Source organism: Diabrotica undecimpunctata, chromosome 3, assembly GCF_040954645.1.
Source record: "Diabrotica undecimpunctata isolate CICGRU chromosome 3, icDiaUnde3, whole genome shotgun sequence".
In the NCBI taxonomy this organism is placed as follows: Eukaryota; Metazoa; Arthropoda; class Insecta; order Coleoptera; family Chrysomelidae; genus Diabrotica; species Diabrotica undecimpunctata.
Genome location: NC_092805.1, coordinates 78,028,495 through 78,055,676, shown reverse-complemented (window position 1 = coordinate 78,055,676; position 27,182 = coordinate 78,028,495). Strand labels below are relative to the sequence as shown.

The window sequence follows — 27,182 nt, the reverse complement described above, 5'->3', positions numbered from 1 at the left end:
GAACGACGAGCAACATTTCAAATTTGATGTAAAATTTGGATCCACACCTAAGCCGGCTGTCTCTTACAGCGACCCAAATGAGCATGAGCAATTATCTTGTAAAATTCATTCGCATAACTTAAAATAATAAAACACTTGACGGAAATATTTATTTAAAACGCAGAATATAAAACGCAAAAGAATGACGAGGACGTGCACATCTGTAAAACATAAACAAACTCTAAAAATGTATTTATATTACATGGCGACGCTAAGGGGAATTGAAAATACTTTTTGCGTATTTTAACTTGTATAAAAGTAAAGAGAAATACACTGAATCATTCTTCGTTATTTTAATACATATATGACGGGATTTCAATTTAATACATATACATATATATATATATATATATATATATATATATAGGATTTCAATATATATATATATATATATATATATATATATATATATATATATATATATATATATATATATATCAAGGAATTTATGTACCAAAGACTGTATGTATGTTTATGTACTGGTTATACCAGTGATTCGGTTATCAATTAATTATCATATGCTATTAAAAAGGAGACGCTTAATACATATGTAAAGAAAAAACGAGATAAAAATCCAGTAACGTCTATGACAGGGGCATAATAGTAAATCATATAAACTCTTATAATCCCTGCTTTAGTCATTACCGCCGAAAATATGCTCCTTTTACCAGATATTTGCCGTCAAGTTTAACAGTTGCTTTAATGTTTAATGACTTCAGATTAAAGCACCCAGTATGTAAAATTGAAAATTACAGAAAAATGATGAAGACAATGAACATATCTTAACACATGCCTTAAATAAATTCATGCTCTGACTGTTTAGAACACAAAAACTTTGTAGAAGCAAGCAGCACCTGCATAAATAATTCAGTTCTATCTTCTACCAAAAGACCTCAATTGGGGGCACACAAAAAGAAAGCAGATAATGCTAATAGATATTACAAAATTGATGCAGAATCACCAGAAACTAATAAAACTAACTATTTTATTTTGACTTGCAAAAAGTATTATTGTTACCAATTATGGCAGGAAATGGTTTGGCATGAAGCACTTGGCGGTCGTGATGCTTGTAATATCATCAATATAATATATGCTTTAATTTAAAAAGAGCGTAATACTAACACCCTTATTTTTGGGCAGATAATTCCAGTGCCCAAAATAAAAACTGGTATTTGTTTACTGCATTAGCGATTATGGTAAATAATCATACCCATACCTCTCATGTAACCAATATAATATTGAAATATCTTACCAATGGTCATACACACATGACTGCTGATCGTGTTCATGGCAACATTGAGCAACAAATTAAAAAAGCACGAGATGTATTTGACTTTCAAGATTTATTGTCTGTTATAAGACAATCACGAAAAAATTTAAGTGTACTTTAAGTACAAACTTCATTCGAATGAAGAAAAAAGTAACGACAACCTCGAAAGGGAGATGAAAGTTATCCTTTGAAAACATTTTTAATAAATCCCATACTAAGTTAAGGTTTCACAAGGCTCTAGCTCCCTTAAATTCCAAACCAGTTTCGAAGATGAAAACTATCAGGAGCTTGAATTCCTGCAGGTAAGGTTTGTGGTTAAATTTTCCGTCGAATGCCAACGTACGAGGTATACGTAAAAGCAAAAAAGATGAAATAATACATAAACTTATTCCTTTGATGCCTGAGAACAGAAGATTAAGGACCATTAAAATGTTTTTAAACCATTTTTTTTATATATTTGTTAAATTGACGTAAATAAAGTATAATTTGTATTACTTAATTTCTTTACAATTTGGGATATTTTATTTTATGTTTTTTGGTTTCCTAAATAAAAACACTGTATGCGTTTAAAACCTAGTCAGGAAATAGAATACAGACATAAAAATATTTATTAAAAAATAAGAGTATTTTATGCTATATTTATGTGTGTTCATTTTTATTTCAAACAAAATACTAATGTGAAAAGTGCACTTGGGACAGCTGTCTTGTCGTCCATTGCGCTTGCTTGTTATAGTTGTTAGTACACATTCTTTGACCGGAATGGATAGAAAGTTAACTGTACTGCAGTCGTTGGTGGTTCCGTATGATATGCAGCTCGTATTCATGACAACATGTTGAACCGTATGTTTTGATCAAACACGTGGATTACTAAGTCAAAACTTAATAAAAATGTTAAAATACAGATATAAGTAACCGATAACTAAAAATTAATTAACTTCACAACCACCTCGACCCTCAATTCTCCTCATTTAGAAAATCGAGAACAGCTGTCACTCTGAACTGTTTTTAGTCATAATGATCTATTAAGACGTTGCAACACGTTCGTATCATTGTGGTTGTCCCTCATTATTACTGTAACATATGTAAACCTAGTTATTTAAAATTTCTTCATTAATGAATATACTCTCTATTGAATCTTCTTGATCTTTAAATAATCGCATTACTCCTCTCTTTTTTAAGACTTAGACTTAGACTAAACAACATAGTTTTTTACTCACAATCCAATCTTCATATTTGACTTACTATGTAGGCACTTTGACGATAGCAGTACCTTCCCTGTATGAACAAATATGCATTGCCTCGTTGGCAGTGTTTGCCTTTACATCTATATAGCAAGACTTTTTCGAAGGTACATAAAGGTAATTCTGCTGTATATTATTGTTGTGAAGATATGAAGGACTTTCTACAGACTGTTTCAAGTTAAGAATTCACAACTGAACAGATAGGCCAGTGCATTTCTTACGGGCGTATGTTGCCAATAGTTCACGGGACTATGCAGGGCCGGCCGAAATAACCCATTCTTTATTTATATTCAAATTTTTATTTATATTTTCCAATGTTAATCAAATTTATTTTAAAAAGATAGGTACGTATCTATTTAATAAGCTTAACGACTACAATTACTTATAAATATGGTTACATTTTCAGGGAAGTGATTTTAAAGATTATTAGAAAAATGTCTTTATTAGTGGTTAAAATATTAGGTTTTACGCAATTGGTTAATTATTATGGCACAGGTAATTCTGACAGCTTAGGTGTCAACTCTCAAAATTATTTATAAAATATTACTTTCACAATAGTTAATAAATAGAAAGCAATAATAATTAAGATATTGTGCTTAAACTTCCATTATCGGGCAAGCCGGGCTAACAGGCCCTAACAGTAAACAATATTGATTACTTTATAATTGACTATTAATAGTTTTCTAATTCTCTTTATGTACTTAGTCATTCCAAACAATAGTGTCATTTGGAAAGCACATTTGGAAAGCAGACAGATTTATGAGTTATAGATAAATGAGCGGTATGTTTTTCAAAATAGTGTAATTAGGTGAAGTGGAGATTATATGTTTGTCTGTATACATAAGCCCAAACTGCCCGATTACGTTTTTAAATTCTTCTGCCCGGACAAGGGTTAAGGCATAACCATCGCGCACTCAAATCTCAAGTGTAAAAAATTATATTGTTAAAATGGATCCAGTTTTGCCGTTTAAAAGTGGTCAAATTTTACATCTGAGTGCTAAAAAAGTGATCTTAAACGTAGTGAGATACCACATTAATTTGCTTCGAGATGAAAGTCAACGTATTGTATTCGACAAAGTATCCGCGATGACAGGAGTGTCAGTTCGTACGATTCAAAAAATCGTACAGGAAGACAAAGAAGGTGAGCTTTCTGAGGTAAAAACAAACAGAAAAAGAACCCGTTGCCGAAACAACTCCAGAGACTATACTTACGATGAAGGTGTTCGTATCGGCGTTCGTCGAACAGTGCATAGTTTTTTTTTTGAAAACATTCCTCCTACTTTGAATCGTCTTCTGCCAAAAGTGAACCAAGACGAAAACTTGCCAAATTTTACCCGCAGTACAATGTACAGGTTGTTAAAAGACATGAACTTTGTTTATGCAAAACGTGATAAAAGTGCCGTGCTAATAGAACGTCCTGATATAATTGCATGGAGGCATGGATATTTAAGGGCCATTAAACAATATCGGGCTGAGGGCTATGACATTGTGTATTTGGATGAGTCATGGGTCAATGTGGGGCACTCGGTTTCCAGAGAATGGAAAGACAAAACCGTCACCTCGGCAAGAGATGCGTTCATAAAAGGGCTAAGTACTGGACTAAAGCATCCCACTCAGCGTGGACCACGTTTCATCCTTGTCCATGCCGGAAGTGAAAATGGTTTTGTAAACGGTGCTGAAATGTTTTTCCTTGCAAAAAAAAACAGCGCTGATTATCACGACGAAATGGACGGTCCGTGTTTTGAGAACTGGTTTGAAAACAAACTGTTGCCCAACTTAGTTCGAAAAACGGTTATTGTTATGGACAATGCTCCATATCATAGTGTAAAAACCGAGTTGTTGCCTAACCAATCGTGGAATAAGAATAACATTATGGACTGGTTAAGACAAAAAGACATATTTTTTGAAGAAAATTATCTGAAGTGCGAGCTTTTGGAGGTAGTCGCGCAATTTAAACAAAATTTTGATAATTACAAAATTGAAGAACTTTGTAAACAACAAAATAATGTCAAAGTGCTTCGTTTGCCTCCATACCATTGCGAATTAAATCCAATTGAAATGGTATGGAGCCAAGTAAAAAGGCATGTGGCCGTAAATAACAGCACCTTCAAAGCGAAGGATATGGAGGACCTCATAAAAAAAGCGTTTTCAAATGTTACGTCTGATAACTGGAAAAACTATATTCAACATGTAATGACTCTGGAGAAAAAATTTTGGGAAGTGGACGGTCTAATGGAAGACGTAACTCCCATAGTTATAGATTTATATGATAGTAGTGACAATTCCGATTTGGATATGGACGAAGAATGTACATAGTTTTTGATAATTGTAATATTGTAAATATATAAATGTCAAACTAAAAAACCAAATAATTTGTTACATTTCTATGGTTCTGTTGTATTTTTTTTAAAATATACAGAAGTTTTTATTGTTTTTTTATGTTTTTTACTGACACTAATAATATCTACCACAATACTCACTCAATTTGTTCATTAAACAATTAAGAATATTTTTAAGAGTCTGATGATGACCTAAGCCGAAATTTAATAAATAACTGTTGTGAGAAAAAGACATGTCTTTAATTTTTATTTTTCAAAAAAACAAAAAAAATTTAAAGTTACCTAAGTGAAAAAACGTCTAATGTGCAATATAACATGCAGTTCGGCCCTGCTTTTTCGCTGCAACTCCACTACTCTCGCCTATCTCAGTCTATCGGTAGTTCTGGCATCACCGCTTCCCATAAGGCTCCTTTATGAATTCTTAACTTGACACAGACAGTAGATGTCTGAATTCTGGAAAGACTTTTTAATCAGAGTCACTGTTAATGGCTGTTCAACCAGCTGCTAAAATATTTAACATGTTCTTTTATATCAACTACTGCACCATTTAGCATTAGTTGTTAAGTATAAACTATATGTAATTTCCCCATTGTAATCCATTTAGTTTTCGTAGTAATTATATTAGGACCGTCTACGATGAGTTTAAAGGTTACAGCTAATATTACTCTATCTTATGCGTACCTTATGTTTTTGGGTATTTTAACTTCTATTTTCACAGGTTCTTTTTTATCTCTGAGATATTTTTTAAATATGTCTTTCAAACAAAGAAAAAATGCAGTCGAATTGGAGAGCCTGGGATTATAATTATTAAGATCAGCTTATTCATGTATTCAAGAAGTAGATCATATTGGATGCAATCAAACTCCTTTTTGAAGTCTACACAGAACACGTATACGTTGTCTTATAACATACCTTTTTTGGAGAAAGATAAGCATACAAAACAAAATCCTTCGAGTTTTCAGTTTAGTCCAGCCGTCAGAGAGTTGACCCCTAAAAATTATACGAATAAGCTGAATTTTGCAGAGAATATTAATTTTGGGACATCCAAAAGAGGTGCAAAAAAGTTTACCACTTTTACCCCCAGGGTTTTCCCTAAAACCCCCCTCGCATGGGGGTAAAAACGCAAAAAATCGATTTATCAAGAATCTATACACCGTAGAAAAAAATGTTTCAAATAAAAAATGTAGCTCAGCTAATTTTAAACAAAAATGTTTATAAGCATTTTTGCGTAAAATAAACCGTTCTCTTAGAAACAACGCTTGAAACGACCGTCGGTTTTGCTTGTCAGTCACGCGTGCGAAATCAATGTTCAATGAAATTTGTAGCAGCCCGACGGTAAAAATTCGATATCTTTTGATTTAAGTGATCTATCGACAAGAATCAAGATGTATTTTAAAGGTAAAGAGTTCAGCTTTCGTATGCAGTTTTTGTATTTTACCGTAAAGAAACTTAGATTATGTACAGGTGTTAAACAAATAAACGTGGTGCGATTTTTGCCATTTTTTATGATTCTTTTGAGATCAATAAGATTGACCACTTTTTTTCAGAATTTAACGTTATACATTACAAACGATCACACGTCATGGGAAATACATTTAAGAGGACGGTTTTGGGTGTAGTTTATTGAAGAAGTTTTTTCCTTTTGAAAAACGTACTAGTGAAATTAAAGAAAACAGTTTTTAATGTTTTACATAGTTTGTTGTGTGAAAGCTTAAATCCAGCGTTTTTAAGCATATTTCAAATGCCTCACATTTGTTGCAAAACTCAAAACTAAAATTTTATGCTATAGGTTTTTAAGGTAAGATTCTAGTAATTAAAACTTCATAGTGGCTAGTCAATGAAAGGGATAAATTGTATTGATCTAATGAGAATCATAAAAAATGACAAAAATCGCCCCACGTTTATTTATTAAACACCTGTATAAAATTTAAGTTTATTTGCGGCAAAATACAAAAACTGCATACGAAAGCTGAACTCTTTACCTTTAAAATGCATCTTTATCTTAATTTTTGTCGATAGGTCACTTGAATCAAAAGTAGAATTTTTACCGTCGAGCTGATACAAATTTTTTTGAACATTGATTTTGTGCGCATAACTGAGATGCAAAATCGACGGTCGCATCAAGCGTTGTTTCTAAGAGAATGGTTTATTCTACACAAAAAATGCTTATAAACATTTTTGTTTAAAATTATCTCAGCTACATTTTTTAATTAAAAGATTTTTTTATACAGTATACAGATTCTTGGTAAATATATTTTTTTGCTTTTTTACACCCCTTTTTTTACATCTTTAAAGAAAAGAAGGAAAATCTGCATACAGACACCTGTGACTCACACAGGTAGTTTTGGGTTCCTAATACCCTAGCGAAGCCGTGCCGGGGCGAGATGTCCAAGGAATTTAGACCTTTGACACCTCGTCCCTGCTGTCCTGCTATCGCCCGATTCCCATTCTTTCTCCGACACATTCATGGAGGAAACTACACCCACACGAACCATCAAGGACTTTCAACTCCCTGCCTAAGCGAGGCTGCCATCTCTCTTGCGTCGTCTGTCTCTCATTTACTCTTATTTCGGCCTGCGACAGTCCGAACCCCACCAAGGTGCTACTAGCTTGTTTTAAAATTCTGTTGCAAGTTCCCTCTCCTCTCGTTCTTTTGAAGAGAGCAGCTCCCTGATAAATTTGTGGATCCGTGTTCCACCACCACTCATCCTTCATCATTTTCTCCACCATTTCTTTCACGGAATCTGCAGTTATACTCTCTTACAAACTTCTCTCTTTCATCCGCCCAACGCTCACATTCCAACATCGTGTGTGTCACAGTATCCGAAAATCCACAGTAAAGGCACTGATCGGACTGAGCCCTCCTAAACCTGAAAAGGTAGCTGCGGAAGCAGCCATGGCCTGCGAGTATTTGCGTCAGATAATAATCCAGCTGCCTATGCCCACAGTCCACCCAGCTTCGAAGGTTCAGGATTAGTGACTTCGTCCACTCTGCCACATCACGTGTTGCCTCCCACTCTTGTTGCCACTGACCAATTGAAACTAATCTCTCGGCCAGTCTTATCTCATTATTTTCTCGCTCTCCAATGTTCCGCCCCCTACTACTGTGAATCCTTGCCCATTCACCTGCCAGCATATGTAAAGGAACACAGCCGGTGATAACCCACAAAGCGGCAGCTGACACAGTCCTGTAGACACATACTACCTGCAGCAGACTAGTTCTGTCCACGCGTACCATGAGCTTCTTGTAAGTTGGTATTTCTACCGCCTCACTCCAGACTGGGGCCGCGTAGAAGACGACAGACTACACAACACTGTGGAGCGCCCTTCTCCTTTCGCATTTGGGACCACCGATATTAGGCATTATCCTCCCCAGCACAGCCATTCTCTGAATAGCTCCGCGGGTCACCCCCCTCAAATGTTCCCCCTAATTCCCACCCTGGTGGAGAGTAACTCCCAGATACTTAACGTAGTTTTTGGGTGCCACTCTCGCTCTCGCGCACTTAAATTTAACCCTACCTCTCTTGCTGTAGCCTCTGAGTACTACAGCCTCCTTCTTATCCTCCGCGAGAGAAAGATCATGCTTACTCATCCAATCCTCAACTAGGACACACGCACGCATAATCCGAAGCAAGAGTTCCTCCCTGTCCCGTGCCGCAACCACCATAGCAAGGTCGTCCGCGAATGTGAAGGGAGTCACACACTTCTCATATTCGTAGTTTAAGACCTCGTCATATGCTAGGTTCCACAACGTCGGACCCAGGACGGAGCCCTGCGGGACCCCAGCCGTTACATCCACTATCACACCATTTTCCACCATAATTTTCCTTTCGGAAAGATAACCAGCGACCACATTCCTCGGATACCCAGGACAGTTCCTTGCTTCCAAAGAGCCCATTACGTGACCCCACTGCAATGTATTAAATTTCAGACGTCAAAGAGAATCAGGACGACTCATCGATGATCAGCCCCAATTCCCCGTGCCGCCCGGAGCACATCAGTCATCGCATCCACTGTACTTTTACCCTGGCAGAAACCATATTGTCTCGGAGACAGACCTGCAGACATCACAATCACCTCTTTGATACCGAACGTAGCATTCTCTCATACATCTTTCCGATACAAGGAAGAAGGTAAATAGGACGATATTTTCGTGACTTGAATTTAGGTAGGAGCACGAGTCTCGAGATTTTGCAGGGAGATGGAAAAGACTGCGCAGCAAGAAGAACATTCATGTGCTCCAGCAGCCACGTGGGCTCCAAACGGCCCAGACGTATAACCGCCTCAGGTGGGACACCATCTAGACCGGGAGCCCTACCAGACTTAAGGGAACTCACAGCCACAACTAGTTCATCCAAAGTAAAGGGAATCCCACACTCAGCCTCGACGTCTCTCCGCACACCATGCCACCGTTCTTGTGGAAACAGTTCGGTGACTATCTCCAGCTTCTGGTCCAATGGCATGTCATACGGTGCACAGGCATCGAAATGCTTCATTGCAATCTTATACCCTTCACCCCAGATGTCCTCGTCCAGCTTGTCACACAGTACCCTCCAGTGCCTCTTCTTCTCGGGTCGGATCCTCCTATTGAACTCCTTCTTCTTCGCACGGTAAGACGTATCCACACGTTCCACCTCTCCCGCGCTCCGACGTATTCATGCTCTTGTTAAGTGCCGGTGAAGGGCCATGCACTCTCTTCTCAGATGCTCTATCTCGACTTACCACCAGTAAGGCATTCTACCTGTACGCTCAGTCCCAATTTTACTCATATGCATCGCGGCTTTCATAACCTACTCGAGGCCTTCCACCGAAGGTGTAAGACGTCGGGCCCCATGTACCTCCCATCTAATACTCTCATCATACACACCCCAATCCACCTGATATCTCCGGCATCTCGACAGGCAAGGTTTGGGTCTACCCCCCAACGTCCCCCGTCATGCCAATTGAAAAGCCGATAAATTGGTGCTCCGTGCCGGTATACTCCGCCAGTACTGCCCATTCCTTGACACATCGGGCAGTTCCCTGCGTAGCGAGGGTGACGTCGATGTACGATCTGGAATCGCCTCTCACAAAAATTGGCTCCAAACCTGTGTTTAAAACCACTAGATCTAGTGCCCCGATCCATTCCATTAACACTTGACCTCGAGTTTCAGTGATCGGCGAGACCCATACAGCAGATTTTGCGTTGAAGTCACCGAGCACCACGCACTCGTTACCCAGTCGCCTCACCTCTTCCATAATTGCATTTAACCTATTCTCATACTCACCTACCACTATATTCGGTGAAATATAGCAGCAGACCAGATTCAATTTCTCTATTCTCACCGATATATAGCCCGTATGAGCGTCAATCATAGTCATCTATCTGGAGCGTCACCGATGACACCAGCGTCATCCACAAACCAGTCCCGATTCCTGACCAACGTGGGGTTCGGTTCCACCGCCACGAGCAGATCATATCTCTCCTCAGCGGCGGAAGCTAGGGCGAGATCGTGTGATAGTCTCGCCCAGCCCACATTGGTCTGGAGAATCCTCAGCTCAGCACTGCAATTCGCTGCCATGTCGAGATGAGGATACGCGCCTCTTTGGGCGCCACTTCCGCAACAATGTCTGGCTTCGTCGACCAGGTATCTGAACTTAGGGCAGTCTCTCGACCCACTCAAATGACCCTTTACATTGTAGTTCATGCAACACTTTATCTTGACCGTGCATTCCCTGAGAATGTGCCCTTCTTGGCCACATCCCCAGCATCCCTTGCGCTCTTCTTTATTACATTAATTCCTGGTATGCCCATAGGCTTAACACCTATAGCATCGCAGGATAGGCAGTTTCTCCCTTACAAGGCATGCTACAAAGCCAACCTTCAGTCGTTCCTTTTTCAGCAACACATTAGCAACATTCTCATCGACCTCCACAGTGACGTTTAAGCCATTCCGTGAAGGCCTAATTCCTAGCACATCGCATGATGCATTGCTGCCAGCACCACTCTGGATTGCTTCAGCGACGTCCTTGGCTGTCGTTACCACATCCATACCTATCAAGAGAAGTTTTCTCCTCGCTGTACCACCCCTGGACGTCCAAAAACTCCAACTTCTCTGACCCTTTCTACCACCTCACTACCACCCTCCAGCTCAATGACTACCCCTTGCTCTTTTATCTTTCGCACTCTCTTGATAATAATATCACTCGTGTCACACAGGACCGTCCTGAGTCCCTGTAGAAGTTCGGCATACGTTTTGTCCTTCGTCTTCTCTACAATCACCACTCCATTTTTCACCTTGGGCTTGATCACTCTCGCCTCTTTACCACTCTTTCCAAACACTACGACCTTGAAGCTCCTGTCTTTGAATGCCCACTCCGCAAGCTTTCTGGACACCTCAGTTCTCAGAGCTGCCGGAGCGGCAAGTCCAACACTCGGTCTCCCACACTTTTCCATTTTCTCCCCCAGCAACTTACATACCGACAGGAACTTCACTGCCATAGGATCCTCTCCCTTTCCAAGAATAAGCTTGTATATGCACTTCTTGTGCACACCTGTTGCCCATCCTCCTTTATTACTTCCACCCTCGAGAATATTGTTCCTACTCCTCCGCTGGCGTCGCCAATTACCGGCACTCCCGGAAGTTCCATGTATCTCTCCCGAAGCTTGCCGATCATGGCGGCATCTGCCGTGTCCGCGGTTATTGCAACGGCCACATCGCCAGCGGATTCAAGGAGACTACCCTCACACATACTTGTCCTCCCGAAGAGCCCTTCGGCCATTCTTGACTGACTAGATCCATGATCCCATCAGCCCCCTTACACTTATCCCAACTCGAATTCGTTCGCTCTATTCTCATTCATCTGCAGGTCATCAGATATTGTAGCCTGCACACCTGCATTCCTTTTATCACGTCCGAAGAGACGCGTCCCTCTGCATCCCCGTCGAACTCACACACTTCCTTGGTACCTCTCTTTCACTATGCCCCTGTCTGCTGGTCAAAGAGATGAGCTTCCCGGCACGGGATATCTCCCTCTCCAACCCGCAGAACAGGGTGTTGATTTTTTACGGTTTTTTACACCGGACTTGATTTTCATTATGGTGTTGACGTTGACTTTCGTCAACCTCAACACCTCTTCCAACTCTACTTTTAACCGGGATATCTCCCTCTCAACCTTATTTAGATTGACAAGGGGATGCTCAGGCGATTTCAGCGACTCCGCTCTTTTCTTTCTCTTGTTCCTCACCTGGGACCAGCCCGAACTATTACTTGCGTCGTCTAAATCGACCGGCTCTATAGAACTTTCGGACCCAGGTTTAACCCTTAACTTGGAAAAAGGTTAATTTTGAATCTAAAAATCTGAAAATTGGTATGTTTGCTGTTTGGGCATCATACAAATATTCTATAACACCAAAAAAAAATATGACATCTATATATCAAAAATTTGGATTGTCTACCAGAGTATACATCGCCAAATAGACCGAAAAATAGGTCTGCATAGCATATCAAACATTGCCAAATTATGAATGACAAGGAATATAAATAAGAACTATCAAAATTTAATCAAAAATATTTACTTATTAATGTGAACATTCATAAAACAATTCCTGTTCTCCACTAAACATAGTCTAATATTACACTTGTTACAAAATATGGCAGTTTGTCCCTTCTTGCAATTTCTGCACCTGCCCATTGCACAGTTTACTGGAAAATGATTCGGATTCTTAATTTTTTTTTTTTGAAGGTAGTAGGAGGTGCTCATTGCTGGGATGTCCTCTTTTTATTTTGTCAGCCTGCAGTAGACTTTTGGCAAGTTTAATTATAAATTGTTTAAAAGGAATGACTGTTTTTTTATCTTCTTGTAGAATGCTTGCATCACGTTTATATAGTAGCCAAGCATTATCAATAGATATATTTATAATTTGAGAAAAAATGCCCATATACCATCTATGTGTTTTGAAGCGTATTCTATATAGAGCAACCAACATGTCTGCCAAATCCACACCACCCATATAACTGTTTGAAATGTGGATTTCCCTGTTATCCATTTTGGAGAATCTCTGTATGGTTGCCATTGGAATGGACGCTACATATGAACTACATAAGGTTACGGACTTGTTATCGTACCACTTTATAACGGCAATGCGACTATCATTGTCTACTTTTTGGTCAAAAGAACCTCTCCCATCTTTTTTGATTTTCTTATCAGATTCAAGTGGGCAACCTGTTCCCTAACAGTTCCCAAAGAAAGTATTCCAAATTCACTTCTGGGATAGGTAATAAGTTTAGAACTTATTTCTAACTTAGTTCGAACTTAGTTCTAAACTTATTACCTATCTTCGAAATAATTATCTAAATACACCGTCGATAAAGATTTAGTTTGTATTGTTAAACCTAGTGCTAAAACCCATTTTGCCCCAAATCCCATGTTATTTTCCTCATCCGTAAAATGATGGTTTCTAAATGTATCGTTTCCTCCATAGGGAAAGAAATCAGACACTATCACTGATACGCCACAACGAACAAACATTTTGAAACCCCATTTTTTTGGTTTGTTCTTCACATATGGTCTTCTCGAGCCTGCCTTTTTCCCTTGTATGGGACTGTATGTATCATTTCATCCATTGAACATCTAGACTCTGATTCAATTGTGAGACAGTTTCTTCGTACACGATCTAAAATAGGCCTTATTTTGAAATATCTGTCATTATTCAACTCCTCATTGTTGACAAAATGTAGGTTGCGTCGTATTGCTTGACACCTCTTTAGTAACATTACATTTGCAACAAGTTCATATCGCGTCTCTTGAGACCAACAGTCCGTGTACGCCGGCATGTCAACAATATCCACTAAAATTTCGATAGCTGAGAAATCGTGCATCTCATCTATACTTGCGTCTACACATTTGTGAAATATTTGTGTCGAATATAGGTTAGTCTGTTCTACGATTAATTCAACAATATCTGGACTAAAAAAGGTTTTAAAATATTGCAAAGGTGTTTTTATATTTTGGGCTTTTGTAAAATCATTACTTTGTTCTGTTGTTACCTTATATTCAAATTACATTATATTCAAAATCATCAGTCGTCCAGTTGAATGAAGGCTCGTCTTTTTTCCCCTTCCGTTTTATTGAAGAACTTGCTTGTTTTTGGACTACTGGAGAAAATTGTGGCACTAATGAGGGAGTAGCTGCTGCTAGTCTTCCTTTACTGACTGAAACAGGTAATATTTCTACAGCTTCTTCTATATCTTCTTCAGAAGTTATATGTTATTCAACATCATTTGTGTCTTCTGTGAATTTTTTCCAAATATTACGAGATATTACCTTTTGTTTGTCATCACTACTACTCTCTGGGTCACTTTCAGCACCAACTGGAGGCAAAAGAGCCATTATTCTATCAATTCTCCTTTTTTTAGTCTGAAAAAAAATAATGTCAAATAAGCCATATCGGGCGGTGTATACTATACAATACATAAAGTTTTAAATCGATTTGCTGAAAAAATATTTAAATTACACAAAAAATTTGTTTATACATAAACAGTATAATGTTTAAAAAATAAGTTTCCAAACAATTAGCACTGTACAATGAAAAACAATAAACTAATATAAACACTTACCACACCACACTTACACTTGTTAGTTGGAACAACACGCGTGCTCAGCCATTTTGTCGAGACTGTATCCATACCATCAGAACTAAATGCACGAAATTAAGAATTTTTGTGCTGATTTCCACTCGGCTAGTTATGGTAGTGTATACTTAACTATACAGTGCCAAGAACTGGGTTTCAAATACTATTGGTTGTCAAATAAAAAATTTGAAATATTATGTATATTATAACATACGTTGTCAAGTGAAGGGTTAATCTCTCCTTTTACCCTCTCCACTCTGACCCCTACCATGCCAACGGGAGTTTTGCATGAGGTTTACTCATGCAAAGGTAATACCGCTGGTTTACCCAGCGGCAGTAACACGCATGCATGCTGGTAAGACCGGCACGAATGAGTGTAACTAGATGACCGACACAGACTCTCCGTTTAGTCGGCTTTTACGACAAGCAGGAGGACCACTGTGGGGATATTCTACTTAAGAGGCCCGTACCCCACACGGGAATTTTTTACACCCCTGCGAGGGGTACTTTAGGGGGAAGCCAGGGGGTAAAAGTGGTAAACTTTTTTGTATCTTATCTGGAGTTCTAAAATTAATATGCTTAGCAAAATTTAGCTTGTTCGTATGATTTTTAGAGGTTTAGTGGCATTTTAGTCTCTGACGACTGCAGTAGTTCGTTCTGAAAAATATTAACAACCTTTCTCTTAACAACCTTCTTTTTTATTACATTCATGACAAAAACTGTTATCGGCATATGCTTTATAGCATATTCAAAACGGCTAAAGCGTATTGTAAATAATCCCTATTTTCTATAAATCTGTTAAAAAAAGGGAAAAATTGATAAAAATAAGTAAGGTTATGTATATAATTTGTTGTAAAATTGACATTTCAACCTTCAAAGAGTTTATTTTAATTTCTCTGCTAAAGAGTTTTTCAGATACTTTCTTGCTAGATAGTACCTAGCCGTCAAAAAAATTAGTTATTAGAGTACGTTGTGTAATTTGTATGTAAGTAGCGATGGTTGATAAATGTCAGACCATAATGTGTAATTGTCAATATAAAGATTTTTTAAATCGGAAAAAAAAAGAAAAAGACGATTTTATTATCAGATGTCGCTACATTGCGTCTATACGAAGCCATTTTAGAGTTGCTTCCTAAGACAGAAAAGATTTATTTCACGTTCAGAGCGATTGCGAAAGCCGTTCTGATGAGGCCTATTAGGCCGAAATACGTATAAGCAGATGCGCAAGCACCCTGTACGTGAAATCAAATCTTAACTGTCTTTTCCTTTTTATTTCGATATACTCTGTACGAGTAGTAGAAACCAATTCGCTAAGAATTTTGCTTAGTTGAGGAGATATGTTGTGGAATGCAATTTCTAGATTCCCCATGTCTCTCATAACATCTTTATCAACGTCTGTTTTGCCTTGCAATTCTTAGAAGGCATAGATTAAAGCGAAATTCTGAATTTGGTTTCGAAAATTAGTCTACGGTTTTTTAAATCATTTAATGTTCAAAATTAGATTGGGAAAATTTAAGCAAGTTACGTTGTGCATACAACATTGAGAACTTGATATTACTAACAGCGATAAAACCAATATTCATTTTTACTCCAAACTAGAAACGGTTATTTATTTGAATAGGGTAATATAGTAATAAGCGCAAAAATCCTGAATACAACGAAATATTCACAAATAAATATCTTTATCCACTATGCTTGGAGAATTGTGGAAAAACGGTGGTAATTTATATAAAATACTTTTCTATTATAGAATTTAAAAGGACGGAACACATTGGAAAAAACTGTCAACCTTAAAAAATGCAGAAAAATAATCAAAAGTTTGCAACAAAACTCACCACCAATTTTAGCACTGTCAGGTTCACGTTATTTTACTGTTTTGAACCTCAACCTTTCTATAATTTTTAATCGACTCTTCACATTTTCACAGTCTGGTTTTTTTATAAAACAATAAATATGTCAAATATATTTAAAACAGCTTAAAAATTCCTAATAAATAAAATCGAAACGATTATTAAAATTCAACCTACAATAGTTTTTATTAGTTATAGTAATTTATGTACCTCTTAAGTATGTATTTACGTAAAACTAAGTTCAAATAACAAGTTTTACAAAAATTCAAATTAAACTTGTTTTCCTTTCAATAATACTTTTACAAATTTATTTTGTTGACATTATATTATATATATATATATATATATATATATATATATATATATATATACATATAATATATATATATATTATATATATATATATATATATATATATATATATATATATATATATATATATATATATATATATATATATAATATATGAGTCCGCTAGATGCAAAACTCTGTATTTGCAAAAATTGTAAAAATTGAGTTTTAGCTGACAGTTATTTGTCACATGTTATAGCTATCTGCTGATGTAGAAATTCAGCAGCAAAGTAAGGTATTTACTAAGAAAAAGGCATTAGAAATCTTGAATCAGACGCAAAACTCTGTATTTGTCAGCCTATGCCAGTTGCATAACTGTGTAATTGCAATTGGCCAATCGCTTACATTGTTTGAGTCACATGACACGTCTCATGTGCACATGTCAATTATTCCATCATTCGCCATTACCGGTTTCACTCTTTTGTTATTTGAGTACTAAAAACACCAAGTTTATTGCAAATAATTAACATTATGGATCTTCATGTGCATATTAGACCTTGTCAAAAAGGAAAAGGGAGAAAACGAGTTGTACAAACAGAAAAATGGAAACGAAATGTAATGAAACTTAAGAGGTAAGAGGTGTCTACAATTAACTAGATAGGTTTGGGACTTATTGTCAATATTTTTAGGCATAAACCTAAGGATTTACCCGGTTTTCCCACCTGTAACCATAAAAAGAAAGTGTATTGTTGTATAGATTTAAAGATGCGAGACATTCAGCGTTTCCATAATAATAATAACAACTGACAAAATAAAACAAGATATTTTTTTGCTGAAATTTTGTAAAGGTCAAAAGCCCAAGAGATCAGGTACAAACCTACATGGAATTTCAATTAAATATTTTGTTCCTACAGTAGAGGGTGGACTTTTAAGAGTATGCAAGACAGCATTTCTTGGAATAACTCATTTAAGTTCTGAAAGAATAGAGCGTGTTGTAAGAACGTTTGTTATCCGGGGTGAAATACCAAAGAGAGAAGAGGGGGAGATACAACAAAAGGTAGATTTGATCCAATATAATTATCTATCCAAACATTTTTGGGGCGTTTGAACGGTGCAGAGAGTCATTATAATAGAGGACGATCGACTAGATTGTATTTACCATGTGATCTGAATTTTACAAAGCTTTACATAATGTATTGTCAACGTCATCCACATCATTCCGTAAAGTTATCATATTTCCGAGCATACGTTAATGAACACTACAACATATCATTCGGCACTCCCTTAGTAGATGCTTATTCTGCGTGTTTCAGAGCGAAGGAAATTTTGAGAAAAGAAAATTCAGAAGAAGAAAAGTTAAAGGTTATAACAGAGCAGAGAGTTCATACGTTAATAGCTAAAGCCTTTTATTCTTTGTTAAAAAATGAATTAAATCATAACATACAAATATTTTCTTTTAATTGTCAAAAAAATCTTTCTTTGCCAAAGCTTCCCGACCAGGCGGCTTATTTCTCACAACAAATAAATTTTTATAATTTCACCATCGTGGCTGGAAATTCGAAATCCCATCTTTCTTCTGCAAATGTGACGTCATATGTGTGGCTGGAGTTTGAACATCCAAAAGATTCAAATGCTGTTGCCTCTGTTGTACATGATACTCTCATAAAATTCAACTTTAACAATCAAATCGAAAAAGTTCACCTATTTGCAGATGGATGTGGTGGACAGAACAAAAATAGCACGATGATGTCTATGATAATCTACTGGTTGGTTTATGAAGCACCTGGTCACATCAAGGAAGTGGAGTTTACGTTTCCTGTTGTTGGTCATTCCTTTTTGCCACCAGATAGGATTTTCGGTATGATAGAAAGGGAGATAAAAAAGAAGAACGTTGTAATAAACAGAAAAGAATATGAAGACATAATTGGAAAACACTCAAAGGTGCCGAGACTTGGTGAAGACTGGCAGATATCAGACTGGAGAAAGACGAGTGACGTTGTTGTTAAAAAACCTTCCCAGTGGCATTTTAAATGTAATGCAACGAAACGATTTATATTTTCTAAGGACAAAGATTATATGGCTACGGTACGGGAGGAAATATTTTATCGTTCTGACATAGGGTTCAGCAAGTCTATAATACGAAAAGGGAAAAAGATTTCTTTATTGAAACCAAAGTTACAACAGATTGGATGTTCATTGAAAGGAGATAAATCGTCCATAGGCACTCTCCTTAGAAACCATTTTGGTGAAAATTGGAGAGACCAGCCGGATCTCAAATTTTATAAAATTATAGATACTGGCGTACAAGCAAATAATAACGAGAGTGCTGCAGAAAATGATCATATTGATGATGAGGACCCAGAGGAACTTAGAGTTTAGGAATTAATATAAATATATACATATTATAATTTGTAATACCTTTTGTACTTTGGATAAAAATAAACTTCACTCAAAGTTTACTTCCACATGCTTTCTTCCTTATTCCTAACACACTATGTTTAGAAAACAGACTAATATAACAACCACTAATATCGTTAATGGTTGACTATTATCATGTATTTGCAAATGTTAGTTGCATAAATCTGTATTTACATAGTTCACTTGCAAAACTCCGTATTTTCAAATTTTTCTTCCTTTTCTAGCAAAGCCAATAACTTTTCTAAGAGAAAAATCATTATATTTAACCTAATAAAGCATTTATCTATCACAAAAAAGTGCCATTTATTATGTCTAAGGTTTTTTGCAAAATTTATCAGTTTTTTGCAAATAACTCAGTTTGACTTATACAGTAAATACAAAGTTTTGCATCTAGCGGACTTATATATTATATATATATATATATATATATATATATATATATATATATATATATATATATATATATATATATATATATATATATATATATATATATATATATTGTTATGATGTGTTGTTTGTTTGTGAATGATGAGCAATGAGTATTTTTAATAATATTAGGTTTTTATCGCGGTTCTCAAAGAATTGGTTTGTAAGTACTTTTTTAAATTATCTTTATTGTAACTATTATGAAACACACATATATATCTAACCTAGCCAATGTAAATTTAAAATAAACTATCTTTAAATTGATATTCTTATAAAACTAATTAAATTCTATAGACAATGTTAAATTTAAACAAACTATCTTCAAAATTGAAATTGTTATGACACTAACTAAATTATATTAACAAAATTTTGTACCTTTCTTTCACTGAATGCCTAAATGAACTGTTTTCCACTATATATATTCTAATCACCACTGAATGTCTTCGTACTTCGGTTATCCTTGTTTTTGTGAAATTACTTTTTCCAATTATCAGCTTCTACCAATTTAAGATATATTTTTCTTCACCAGCATTTATACACCACCAAGCAAACCAGCAAAACAGCATTTATATTTATTCTTCTTTTCAATATACCAATATCCAATTATTATAAGTTGATTTATACTAATCTCCAATCATAATATAATTTTAATTTCTTCCAATATACCTTTTTAATCTTCAATAATTATTTGTGTATAATTATAAATGTGCATTAAAATATATGCATAATTTTTAATCTTCATTGAACTCACTATATTAAACAATTGGACTATTTGTAACTGAATCACTGACTCCAACTAACTTTCATATTTCTTACTAAACTTTTCTGACTGACTTCTTGAAAATTCTGAACAATTTACTTCACTAACTAAATGTGTCTACTAACTTTCATAATAAACTGGACTCACAGTAACTGTAACTCATAACTGATCCACCCTAATCCAAATCATCGGGTATTTATATCTTTTTTTTTCTGTTCTAGAATCATCTGGCAATAAATCATGTCCCATTTGTTCTATTAAATACATGTCTGAATTTTCTGGACCAAACCATTTCGCAAACATGGCCATCTCCCGTGATCCAGAGAATTCCATTCTTTTCTATTAATAATTTTGTTGACATTTAGGCTTTTCAGATCAGAATAAACATTGAAATCATTAAATATATATAAATTAAACATTTTAAACTAACATTATTATTATAACCCCACTTTATATTCGTATTATGATTAATTTCTGTCTGTCAATTTACTGTATAGTTGGTTGCCTATGCACATGGCTCACTTAAATATATTTACAACATTAAAATACAACTTTTTACACTTATTATATGCTAATTTATTAAAAATGCCCTCACATAAATAATTTTTAATAAATTCTCTAGTATATAACTTCTTAAAATAACCAAATACTTTTTTATATCTAATATTATGTAGTATATAACTTATAAATTATTTTCTATAAACCCCAATCGTCACAATACCCCAAAATAATATTTAAAATAAATAATTTACTTATTATTTTTTAAATATTAATTTTCTCATACCTTATTAAATTTAATAAATCAATTTTTTTTTTATTTAAAATGTGTTAAATACATCCCTGTTCGCTGTCTATGTCAAACTGTCATGTCAAATAAAGCAATTGAAAATGGAGGCTATATCAGAAAATAAACATAATATAATCTAATCATCTCTTATTGTGTTATGTTTATTTATAAACAAAATCTAGGAATTATTTCCATTCAACAGGCTTTCATCCATATGAATTGGTAAGTTTTACACTTTATTATATCAGAAAGACATTTATAGTATTAATTTTGTATCTAACCCCAAATTATGATTTTTAGGGTACCAAACAATTTCCATATGTATAAAATTCAACAAGTATGATGTCAAATTGATTCACAACAAAGAAATCTACTATCTATCTATGAAATGGATCTATCAGTAAGTTATTAGTGTTATTATATTTGTGTTAAAGGTATAGAAAACATTATTCAATCTCTTCATGATATTGAAAAATGTCGTTGATATGAAACATGCCTCTTAGTCTGTTCTCTGCATCTATTAACACATAACTATTTAGTCCATTCTGATTTTCAATTGTATATGGACCTTCAAACATTGGTTGTAATTTCTTACAACGGTTTTCTTTAACATTACTTTTTTTAAGTGAACGAATTAACACTAGGTCTCCTTTTTGAAATGTGATTGGTTTTTTTTATATTTCGATTTTGTCTTCTGATATATTTTTCAGCTTTCCTCCTAATTCGGTTATTCACTTTCTGCATTACTTGTTCTAACATATCCTGATTATATTCACTAATCCACTTTCTGTTTCCTATATGGCCAAACATTAAATATTCTGGTACTTCCTCTGTATTCAAATTATGTGTATTATTTAAAAAATATTCTACTTGTGGTATATGTTGCTGCCAAGTTTCATGTTGATTTTGGCACAGTATCCTTAAATATTTTATAACTTCTTTAATATATCTTTCTGCAGGATTTGCCTGAGGATGTCTGATACTTGTAAAATGAGTGTTGATTCCCTTTTTCTCACAAAATGTCCGAAATTTTTGGTTGTTAAAATATGTAGCATTATCTATTATGCAATTTCTAAATGGTCCTATTTCTTCGAAAAATTGATTAATATATAATTTTAATGTTTTAACATTTGTTCTGGAGCAGGGATATAGTTTAATAAATTTTGTATATAAATCAACTATCACTAGTATATGCTTTTTTCCTGTTGGACTGAGAACTAAATTTGAAATAAAATCCATGGAAACTGTATTTAGTTTTTCATATACAACAATAAATTTATATGTGTTCTGGTTTTTGAAATTCTTTTTTTTGTTTAGTTGACATATTGGGCATTGGGTAGTAATTTCTTTTGCTATACTTATGTCATTCTTTGCAAAATAATTGTCCCTACATAGCATCCATAGCTTTCTTGAACCAATATGCATATAATTGTTATGTAAATTTTTCAATATTTTCTTTGCTAAAGTTCTAGTTATTACATATACTTCTATGCCATTTATTATTTTATAATAAACTCCATCTTTCTTAAGGACTTTTTGTTTTTCACTCAAATTGATCTGATCTCTTATAATTTCTTCTTTAGAATATAATCCAGTACTTTCTACTAATTGATTTAATCCAATTTTTATTGTTCGCTGCCCTTTTTGTGATGTATTTTCTAACCTTGATAAAGCATCTGCCACTATATTGGATTTTCCAGAAATGTATTTGATTTCAAATGAGTATTCACTCAATATTAGACTCCATCGATGTATTCTACTGTTTCCATATTTGTTATTTAATATAGACGTTAAAGCTTGGTGATCTGTTTCTATTGTAAATTCATTACCCAACAAATAAAATCTTAATTTTGTGACACAGTGTATTATACTTGCTAGTTCTAATTCTGAAACTGAGTAACCCTTTTCATGTGGCTTTGTGATTCTTGAAATGAATTGTATTGGGTATTCGACCCCATCATGTATTTGTAATAATACCCCTGATAATCTCTCTATTGATGCATCTGTTCTTAATATGAAAGGCTGTGTGTAGTCAGGATAGTATATTTTCAAATTTGACAGAAAAATGTTTTTAATCTCTTGGAATGCTAGTTCTCTTCTCTGATCCCATCTCCATTTTACACCTTTTCTCAGTAGTTCAAGTAATGGAATTTCTTTTATACTTAGATCTGGTATCATCCTTTTATAATAATTAATTATTCCAATGAATCCTCTTAAAGTTCTTAAATTGTGTGGTGTTTTATATTCCTGAATGACTTTGAGCGTTCTGGATCCATTTCGATTCCCTTAGTATTAAGTTTATAACCTAGATATATTACTTCTTTTTGAAAAAATGTGCATTTTTCTTGATTTATTTTTAGTCCAACTTTGTCTAATCTGTTAATTATAATTTTTAGGTATTTCTCATGATCTTCAGCTGTTTTAGAAAAAATTAATATATCATCAATGTAGTGAATTACAAAATGTTCATATTGATCCAAAATATCATGAAGACATCTACATAGAGCACTGCAAGATGATTGAAGTCCAAATGGTACTACTTTGAATTGATATACTACTCCATCTATCTGAAATCCTGTATACTGTCTACTTTTTCTTTCTAGAGGTATTAACCAAAAGCTATGCTGTAAATCAATTTTAGTGAAAAATGACATTCCTGTAATTCTTCCTAGTATTCCATCTATACTCATTGGTGCTTCAAATTGCTTTTCAGTAATCTTGTTAATATTCCTTGCATCCAAACATAACCTGATTTCACCTGATCTTTTACGTACTACTACTATAGGATTTAAAAAACGTGTGTCTGCCTTCTCAATGATTCCATCTTTTAACATATTATTAATTGTTTTGTTTACTTCTTCTCTGTATTTATATGGTATTGGGTATGATTTTGTTTTAAAATCTTTTTCTTCTTTAACTTTTTTACTATGGATATAATTTTGTGCAATTCTATTTTCTTTATTGACAAGTCCCTTGTGTTGCTGCAATATGGAAATGACTATTGATTTATATTCTTCAGGGCAATTTAAAACTTTCATCATATCTTCTTCTTTACAAATAACATTATTCTTCATTATGTACTCATTATTCCTTGCTTCCAATTTTACGCACTCCACCTCGTAGGCATCCATCTGCTTAAAATTTCCATTCCTTAAATATTCACTACAATAATTATTCTTTACATTCTTTTGGGACATATCCCTATCACCAAAATACATTTCTTCTTCATAAACATCATTATTTTCTTTTAATAATATCCTATCAACTCTTATTCCTTCTTCCACCTCATCTTTCTGCATAAATTTAATTATTTGCCCTTCCAAAGTTACCATTTTTTCTTCAAAATCTATCTTTACTTTCTTCTTTTCCAATTCATCATTTCCCATTAATATATCAACACATAAATCCTTGACAATAAATCCTTGCATATTAATTTCTTTATTAAGAATATTAATTTTAAAATTGGCTAGTTTATCAATTTCACCCAACTTCTTATTATTTGCACCAACAATTTTAATTTTTGGAATCTTTATTATATCTGATAGTTTTAATGTATTAAAAATAAAATTCTCCGAGACTAAAGTACTTTCTGAACCAGTATCTATCATAATTTTAATCATTTTATTTTTGGCCAAAGCATTTATATAAATTAAATTAATAGATTCAATAATTTTCTCTTCATCTAAAGAAATAAATTCTGAAGGTTTTTCATAATAGCAATGGCCTAACTTGTAATTCAGAAAGTTTACTGAACAAAATTTTGATTATTAGAATTGTCAGATTGTATCTGACCACTTGGATCTGATGTCCTATGTCTTTCCCTACTATGACTTCTACTCACATTTTCTTGCCTTGTACTATTTCGTTCCCTGTCTTCGCAGCTTCTATTCCTTCGTACACAGTTTACCTGTCTGTTATAGTTAGGTCGCTCTGTATTTCTTCTATTGTTAAAATCTTGTCTATTATTATTAGTACTGTTATTAAAATGTTGTCTATTATAGTTACTGTTATTATTATTAAAATTTTGTAAATTATTACCATATCTATAATTATTATATGATTGTCTATATTGTTGATTATCATTTTTATTATATTGAAAGTTATTATTGTTTTTTCTGTTGTTATTATTACTTGTCATATTGCCTCTTTGTATTCTTTGAATAAAATTAATAAAACTATCTATTGTTTGAATATTTTGTACAGTTACTGTTTGGACAACATCAGCATCAAAATGTCTAGATACATTTAAGACTGTTTCTTCCTCTCTAAGTGGTGGTTCTAAATATTTTGCAACTGTTATCAGTTTCAATGCATAATCTACAATATTTGATTTTAGATTGTGATTATACTTTCCAAAATATAGAATTTCTCTAAACTTGGCTTGCTCTAATTCACCCCAATAATAATTTAAAAATTTATTTTCAAATGTTTGAAAATTATCTAAATCATTTTCAATACTAGCAAACCAAGTTGCTGCATTGTCATTTAGTGTCACTCTAATATAATCTTTAATATCATTAATATTATTCACAAATCTTAATTTATGTTTTAAACTATTTATGTATACTCTAGGATGCAAATTTTTTATATTACCAGAGAATTTAATCCCAGTCTCATTTGTTAAATTTAAGTAGGGTCTCCCTATGTCTCTCATTTGTGAAATATCATCTATTCTCTGTTCCACATTTCTTATTTGATTACTATTTATTTGGATATTTTGTTGTATATCGTCTAATTTTTCTTCTGTGTTTCTCCTGTCGTCGTTAATTTTTACTTCTAAGTTACATTTCTGCAACTCTATTTTCTGTTCTATATCTATCTTATTATCTTGAATAATCCTCTTTACTTCTGTCCTCTTATTTTTTATCCTTTTCTTGTAGTCATGCTGTATATTTTTTATTTCATTTGCTACTTTCTTCTCTGCAGCTTCAAGTTTTTTATCCATTTGTTTTTCCATTTGTTTTACAATTTTATTATTATTATCTTCTATTTTCTTTTCTAATTTTCTATAATTCTCTTCCAATTTTTGTTCCATTTTTTTCATGTCTTCTTTGACTTCTTTTGAATTCTCTTCCATTTTTTTCGTATTCTCTTCCATTTTCTGTTCCATTTTTTTCATGTCTTCTTTGATTTCTTTTGAATTCTCTGCCATTGTTTTCGTATTCTCTTCCATTTTCTGTTCCATTTTTTTCATGTCTTCCTTGATTTCTTTTGAATTCTCTTCCATTGTCTTGTTCATCTGCATCATTAATGACATCAAAGCTGCCATATTGACATTTTCCTCTCTTTCTGGATTCATTTCTGCAGTATCTTGTGGAACTTGAACTAAACTCTCCTCTTGTATAGGTTGTGTTTCTACTTCCACATCTTCTTTATTCTTTTTGCTTCTTGTACCTTTCTTTCCTTGGGACATTTTGAGACTTTACTTGTTCAAATATAATTCAAAATAAAATTTTTTCTTTCTAATGAAAATTAATTTAATTATATGAGAGCACTTATCTTCCCAAACTAATTCTTTTAAATAGAGAGCCACCGCGTTGGGTGCCAAATTGTTATGATGTGTTGCTTGTTTGTGAATGATGAGCAATGAGTATTTTTAATAATATAGGGTTTTTATCGCGGTTCTCAAAGAATTAGTTTGTAAGTACTTTTTTAAATTATCTTTATTATAACTATTATGAAACACACATATATACCTAACCTAGCCAATGTAAATTTAAAATAAACTATCTTTAAATTGATATTCTTATAAAACTAATTAAATTCTATAGACAATGTTAAATTTAAACAAACTATCTTCAAAATTGAAATTGTTATGACACTAACTAAATTATATTAACAAAATTTTGTACCTTTCTTTCACTGAATGCCTAAATGAACTGTTTTCCACTATATATATTCTAATCACCACTGAATGTCTTCGTACTTCGGTTATCCTTGTTTTTGTGAAATTACTTTTTCCAATTATCAGCTTCTACCAATTTAAGATATATTTTTCTTCACCAGCATTTATACACCACCAAGCAAACCAGCAAAACAGCATTTATATTTATTCTTCTTTTCAATATACCAATATCCAATTATTATAAGTTGATTTATACTAATCTCCAATCATAATATAATTTTAATTTCTTCCAATATACC

General features: G+C 34.0%; 1 protein-coding gene across 7 annotated transcripts in view; it reads right to left on the bottom strand.

Moving 5' to 3' along the window:
• The window catches only part of LOC140436940 (scavenger receptor class B member 1-like), a 514,509-nt gene that overhangs the window by 452,761 nt on the left and 34,566 nt on the right, over positions 1-27,182 (bottom strand). For 3 of the 7 annotated variants that reach the window (XM_072526110.1, XM_072526116.1, XM_072526118.1), the window contains exon 1: positions 16,339-16,421. The exons of the other annotated variants lie outside the window; for them this stretch is intronic. The gene's annotated coding sequence lies outside the window, so the exon portion shown is untranslated. Of the gene's footprint in view, positions 1-16,338; positions 16,422-27,182 lie in introns of those variants that run through there. 7 annotated transcript variants of the gene reach the window in all.